At 31.4% G+C, this 7,265-nt stretch overlaps 1 long non-coding RNA gene across 1 annotated transcript; it reads right to left on the reverse strand.

The window, feature by feature from the left end:
• Positions 1-1,604: 1,604 nt before the first annotated feature.
• LOC134275033 (uncharacterized) lies at positions 1,605-5,020 on the reverse strand. Its single transcript, XR_009993756.1, has 3 exons — positions 4,943-5,020; positions 4,458-4,510; positions 1,605-1,694 (listed from the first exon to the last, which is right to left on the reverse strand). It is a non-coding gene; the product is annotated as an uncharacterized LOC134275033 (long non-coding RNA).
• Between the last annotated feature and the right edge of the window lie 2,245 nt (positions 5,021-7,265).

Raw genomic sequence — 7,265 nt, forward strand, 5'->3', positions numbered from 1 at the left:
AAAACAATTTTCATTATCAAAGTATTACACAAACTTGCAATAGATCAATTAACAATTTTATAATAAGACTCATTTTTAAGTCAAATACCTTATTTCACATTCTTCTTAATGGGATCTAATAGGCCATATTTTAAACTATGTTGGCAATAAATGTGTGTGTTTGAATTTTTTTAATATTGTATATAAAGAGAGATTTTGTATCTTGGCAGTAAATATCGGTTTCAGTAAAAATGAATTTTTGGAAAATATGGGCCTATTTATTGTGTCCTACCTTAAACTGTTTGTCTAAAACGGAATTTTGTCAAATAATTCGCATTGTTATAATATACATACCTTCACATCCTCTTATAAAGTTGCAGTACTCTTCTGCACAGTTGCAATTCATCTGACAATCTTTACCGTAGTTAGGAAAACGACAAAGTCGCCGACAGTTTGAATTCTTATCATGGAATCCATCATTACATTCTGATAAATAAGAATTTCTAACGTTTGAATTTTATTAACAGTATGTAAATTCTGTGTGCATTCCACATGCGAAAAGATTTTTAAATAATTTTTGTTTCTTTGCATTTTACCCGAATTGACATTTTTTTCCGGTAGAAAATAATAAATAGAAGAAAACGAAATTAAATTGCTATAGAAATTTGCTCTTAATGAGTTATAATAAAAATTTCCTCATTGACTATCTACTCTACGCTGTCTTAACAATGAATGATGTCCACTCTGTAATGCCAAATAACTTGACTATGGTTGAATAAAAAAATGCATATGGAGACTTGAATTAATAACCAATAGTTAAGCAACGCTTGAAATTATTTCTTTTTATTTGTGTATAAGTATGGCTCTTATAATATCAAAAAGTAACCCTTTAAGACAAATCTTAATTAGTCAGAATAGAATTGTGAAGAAGCATCATGTATTCTAATTCAATGAAACAAAATAATAACAAATGTTCTAGCCTTACCAATACATTTGTTCTGTGTCTTATCCCACTCTTTACACACTTCATCATTGTTGGCGGATTCAAAACTTCTAAGAAACAAAAGAATTTATGTTTTCTGGGCATGTATGTGAGAGAGAGAGAGAGACAGATTTTTTAAAAAAAATTCTGTATGTTGCAATGTCAGACGAAAAATTATTATGATCTATAAATAAAAATACGCACCTGGATAATCGTTCCTCTACTACGCATGTAACAAATGCACAAGATGGACACCTCGTAATCAGAGCATTCAATAAAAAAATGACAATATTAAACAAATTTGCAATTTTTTTATGTCATATTTCATTTTTTTAAAAATATTTTATTTGTGACAACTCTACTTTGGTCACGTTTTGAGTACAAGTATGTCATGTGCTACACATATGGGAAACCACTTCATCAGCTATTTTATAACGTTTCCTGGAAGGAAGTGAAAAATTCGCTAGGAATGTACTCATCAATTTCCATTTTGTTACATATACTTCTTCAATATTTATAATGAACGAATAATGAACGTCTGTTTGTTAATTTGGTGACTTTTTATTTGAGTTAGGAATTGATGTGTGTAGGGATAACTTTTGAATTTAAGATACAGAAATATGAAAAAGAACCCAGGGATTACCTTTAGAAGGTATTTGCCGTGACATTTCACTGATTGGGTTGAGTTCAATCGTTGAGTTTCGGCTGCTTTCAGAAATATCCATTTGCGTTGCTTAAATAAAAAAAGTAACTTGTAATACAAGTCATTTGAATTGTCAATACGTTATCTCTATACATGTATGTATAATAATATCACATCCGTTACATATATATACATACTGTATCTATGTTATATTTTCACACAAAAAAGAGAATATATTTACACAAATATTTGATAAATGAGATAAAATTGGTTCGAAACATGTCTGACATGTCTAACATAATGTGCCCTATAATCAACCTGTATTAGGCTGTATCACTACATATGGCTATTTTATCGCCGAAATAAAATACAAGGAGCACACAGTGGATGCGACCAGTCAGATAGGCATGCTTTCTCCTTGATGGCACATGATCACACTTTTAATGTTTTGAAGTTCCTGTTTGCTCTCCTCCTAATTTTGATTGTTTGAATGTACATGTACTTTTTTAACTTGAACACTATTCGTTATCTCTGAATTTCACTTGAAAATTTGATTAACATTCATGATTCACAAAACGTTGTTTTGGTCTTAGAATTAGGAATCTTACAGGAAAAAGGAGATTTTGGACAATCAGATTCCAACAATCTAGGAGATTTTGGACAATCAGATTCCAACAATCTATTGGAATTCCAATGGGTTACCAATTGCGCTCTGTTATTATAAGACCTATTTTTGTATTCATATGAAGCAGAATTTGTGCAAAATCTAATGCGTAACAAGAAGAAAACAGTTGTTGTTGCCTTCAACTGGACATTTAGATATATTGACGACATATTGTCAATTAACAATGGTAATTTCCATTCCCATGTCAATTCGATGCATCCTGGTGAATTTGAGATAAAAGATGTCACAGACTCTGACACTTCTGTTTAATACTTGGATATTTTACTTCAAAAAAAGACGTTAATGGTAATGTTAGTCCATTAATTATACACGAATTGTCGACGGATTTTTCCGTTATTATCCACTAATGACAAGGAGCACAAGGCGGGTCAGACTGGTCGGGAGGGGATGTTCACTCCTCCATGGCACCTGATCCCACCTCTGATGTTTTGGAGGTCCTATTTGCTCTGCTCCTATTTTGCATTGTTTTATGAACTTTGATATTGAATACTGTTCGCTATCTCCATAGCCTTCATGCCAGTCTGCTGTATGTTGAATTATTTACATTACCAAATTGAAAGTCACTGACTGTTTGCTCACTATTGTAATAACTCATAGCTATATCTCTTATTGAAAAGAATTCAGGGAAACTCAAAGAAATCCGAACGATAGTACTGTTCTCCCGCCTAACTCTAAGTCAATTTTATAAACTTAACATATTCGAATGATTTTTTTATATTCATATTTATATTTACATGGATTTTAGTTAGTTTTTTGGGGAAAAGAATGAGACATAACTCTATACTTTTGGTATAGCTTGTGTTTTTCAGTATAGAAATCAACAGAAAATGAAAATATTTTTAAAACATCCCCCTATGAAATAAAATTCCTTTTTATAGGTAGTATGGACTGTTATTTCAAAAATTCATACTAATCATGGGATTCAAGAGTTAGCTTGCGTAGTTCTTAAAAATCTGAACAGATTTGGATGTACTCCCTCTTTCTTTTAGAATGAATGCAACAATTCATCAAAACAGTATCCCAATTGTTTAATCCCAAAACCTTATTAAGACTTTTTAAAACTGTTACAACTTTTTCTCATATCGCTAAGATATTTTTTTCCATTGAAACCACGAAATTAAAAAAAGATATGATGAAATGATAATTTTACCGGATAAAAATTTACATCAATACACATGATGGCATTCCTCGTCTCAACATTTGCATGTTGAACGACAGTACCAGCCAAACGTTGGTGGAGGACGGGAAACATTGCAATTGGTACCGTAATAACCATTCTTACATTCTACAGTATTGATATGATACTTATCTGATATATCCAGGTTTACACTTTATAATTAGATATAGAGAATAGGTAAGTAACAATATATTTTACTTTTATGCTGTATCAATTTTATAATAGCTGTCATTTATTTGTAAGTTTTATGGTCGATACAATGCCCTTGTCAGCAATTTTTTTTATAATTATTGATTCACCGTATTTAAGGCCGTATTTACCGGAGGGTCAATGCGCCTGCATCGCCAGTATGACTCACAATCAATACCTCAAACAACGTTATAAACAATGATTGCAAGGATTTCAGACAGCTATAGTATCTGAGCAGGAAATCTTATCGTAGGATTATTTTTAAACATTTGGACGTCTTACACATAGCGAGACTTGGAGAGGAAAACACGGAGGTTACGAACTGTGAACTGGATTTGTCTTTATTTTCGACAATAGAAGATCTCAAATGAAAATGGTGTCGTCATGCATCCTTCAATGTTATTTTATTTAAATCCTGACTAAATAATAATAAAACAGTTATTGACTTTTATGTTTTGACAATATCGATATTTTTCTGATACAAACCATATTCAACTCCAAAAGAGTACATATTTGTATATTATTAAGTCTTATTAAAAGACCATCAATATCACTGTGTACTGAAAACAGACTTTTCCATTTCTTCCCGATCATGAAATGCAGCCCGATTCAGATGTGACCTGTCAGTAGGGGATGTACACTCCTCCATGGCATCTGATCCCACCCCTGATTTTTCAGGGATCCATGTTTCCTCTCTCCTATTTTGTAATGTTTAATGAACTTTTAAGCTTAAATACTGTTCGTTATCTCCATATATTTCATTACATTTTGATTTGGCACATTTTCTGTCAGATATACTTACGTGTGCATACATTCAGTGAAGGGTTCCAGATATATCCACTACAGCATCTATTCCTTGAAATATTATCTATACATTCTTAAAATTCATGTTAAACTTTTACTCACAACATGAAATATAAACTATTTTTGTTATTTAACCTGTAAATATTTTTTGCTTCCTTTTTCCCTAAATTGATTATATTAAGGCAAATTAACATTATATGATAGTGAATATGTTTAATTCTTAATAGGCATGTTTATAAAATTGGACATACAGACAAATTTCTCTTATATTCATTTAGATCCCTACTAAAATTGGAACTAAATGATATTCTAACACAAAAATCACTTTTTATTAATTTATAATTGTGATATTTTTTAACCAAATGACATCATTAAATTATCATTGTTTTATACTCAATATTTTGATAATTATACTAAAAGGCTGACAGAAATGACACGGTTTTGTTAAACAATAAAATTGAAAATAATTAATAAATACATTACCCATCACATAACTGAGAACTCGAAAACACAAAATGTAGAAATAAAATGTTCATAAAACATATACAAGACCTGCTTTGCATTTCTTGTAGCGAAAATAATAATGATTAAACCAAAATAGTGTTTTCTTTCATTGATTCTGATGTTCTCAATTTTGCCAACTGGAACATATTACTTCAATTTATAACCAGGATCAAATAATTTATTCCTGTTTCCTGCAATGTATACATGTACCACAACACATAGACAGTTTTAAATTACTGATACATATTGTATTCTGTATTCCTAACAGAAAGTCATATGTGTGCATTTAAATAGGTACGTTTCCCATAAAAGTAATCTGTAGTACTGTAGGGATTACTATGCTCAGATGTCTGCATCATAGTTTGAGGAAGCATTTAAATGTGCTCAAATAAGTCACTTGCTGAGCAAAACACATAGATATACAATTTACTTTCCTGAAATAGTTTGGCGGCATTAATTATAACTCTTGTCAATGTTGAAAAAGCATTAAGATGTAAATGCATTGGGGAATTATAGTTGTTTCCCGTTGTTTAAAATTATTTTCACTCTATAAAAAATGTCAAGTTTTCTTACATTGAAAAAGTCCAAAAAAAACTGAAATTCTCATCGAAACGTATAATTATGTAGATTTTGGAGACCAGGTGTACCAATGTGAATAAGCTTTTGGAAGCACAATAGGAATTAAATGTGCATCTTTATTACTTGACCTTGTTTATATGACTATAAAGCACAATCTTCTTACCGGATCTTAACAATAAGATATCGTGTCAAAATAATTTTTTTTGGAGAGAAACGGAAATGTTTGAGGACATTCTAATGTTTTTGGCATCATGGATTTTGGTGAAACGCACCAGTCTTACATGTTTTTTTGTAATGAAGGAATATAAATTAATGAAATTATACCTCCACATGCCTTCACATACCAGTTCTTTTCCGTTCCATTCTAGATAACCAATGTTTACTTTTTATTCGATTAAACATATGTACAGCTGTATATTTGTTAATATAGCTTTCTGTGCTCCATACAAACATATTAATGGACGTTAAGAAAAAACTTCCTGAGTAGTGTAAAACAAATTATTCTAGAAGTGTAAATAATATATGGATACATAAAACCTGTCAGAAACCTTTAGAAAAACAATATGTGTTTGTGAAACACTATGCGCCCGGCGGCAACAAAGTTCAAAAAAACTATTTTTAGTAGATAGGTCAAAGTCAAGGTCACAAGGTCATTGACCGTGGAGTCATTTGAAAGAACTTCATTAGTTGAGTAGGCATACCAAATATGAAGTTTATATCTCTCAAGGTTCATAAGTTATGGCGAATGTTCGAAAAAGCTTTTTTTAGCATATAGGTCACAGTCAAGGTGACAAGGTCATTGACCTTGGTGTCATTTGCAAGAGCTTTATTGGTGGAGTATTCATACCAAATATGAAGTCTACATCCTCATGGTTCAAAAGTTATGGCAAAGGTTAAAGTTGACAACAGACAGACAGACAGACAAACAGACAAACAGACAAACAGATAAAGAGACAAACAGATAAACAGACAAATAGACAGGACAAAAACAATATACACCTCGGATCTATCGATCCGAGCGCATAATAAAAAGGAATTTTGAACACATTATACAGTCATTTCCCACGATATATTTAAACCCAGCCCTAATCGTGATATTATAAACAGCTGCTTTTACGTTGGAGTTACTTTGCTGGTTATTAGTAATTTGCAAAAGTATATGGTTAAAGTATTCTGGCTGTACATAAAAGTACTCCAAACCTTATAAAATCTATATGATAAACGTTATGACCTGCATTTTCTATAGCCGGCCTACATTATTTCTGCAGCAAAATACTATTATCATCCGCATAACTATGGAGTTTCCCTTTGTTGGTAAAAAAAAAACCGATATCGATCGTGCTCTAAAAACCGTGACAAGCGAATGGCAAATACGTTATCAGTGAAAGTGAACATTTTCAAATTAAATTTTGAACACGACATTGTCAACAAAAATAATGAATACAATATATTATTATGTTCATTTTGAAAGCAGTTTTCATCCAATTTGACATGCCATTATTATATCACCACTTGAAAAATAGGTATAAAATGATTGGGATGTCCCTCTGTCTCTACTTTGGTCCGTCCGTCTGTTTTAAGGTATCAGTCCCTTATCCTCAACTCCTCTTATACCACAGAATGACATTTTAATGAAATCTCCACAGAATCTGTTACATAGTGCAATTGTGCACATCTTCTTTTACTATTTAATCGGACAAATATTTGGCGTCTCCCAGAGTAA

Source organism: Saccostrea cucullata, unplaced genomic scaffold (assembly GCF_032062105.1).
Source record: "Saccostrea cucullata isolate Sc308-1 unplaced genomic scaffold, CSIRO_AGI_Scuc_v1 ctg11728, whole genome shotgun sequence".
In the NCBI taxonomy this organism is placed as follows: Eukaryota; Metazoa; Mollusca; class Bivalvia; order Ostreida; family Ostreidae; genus Saccostrea; species Saccostrea cuccullata.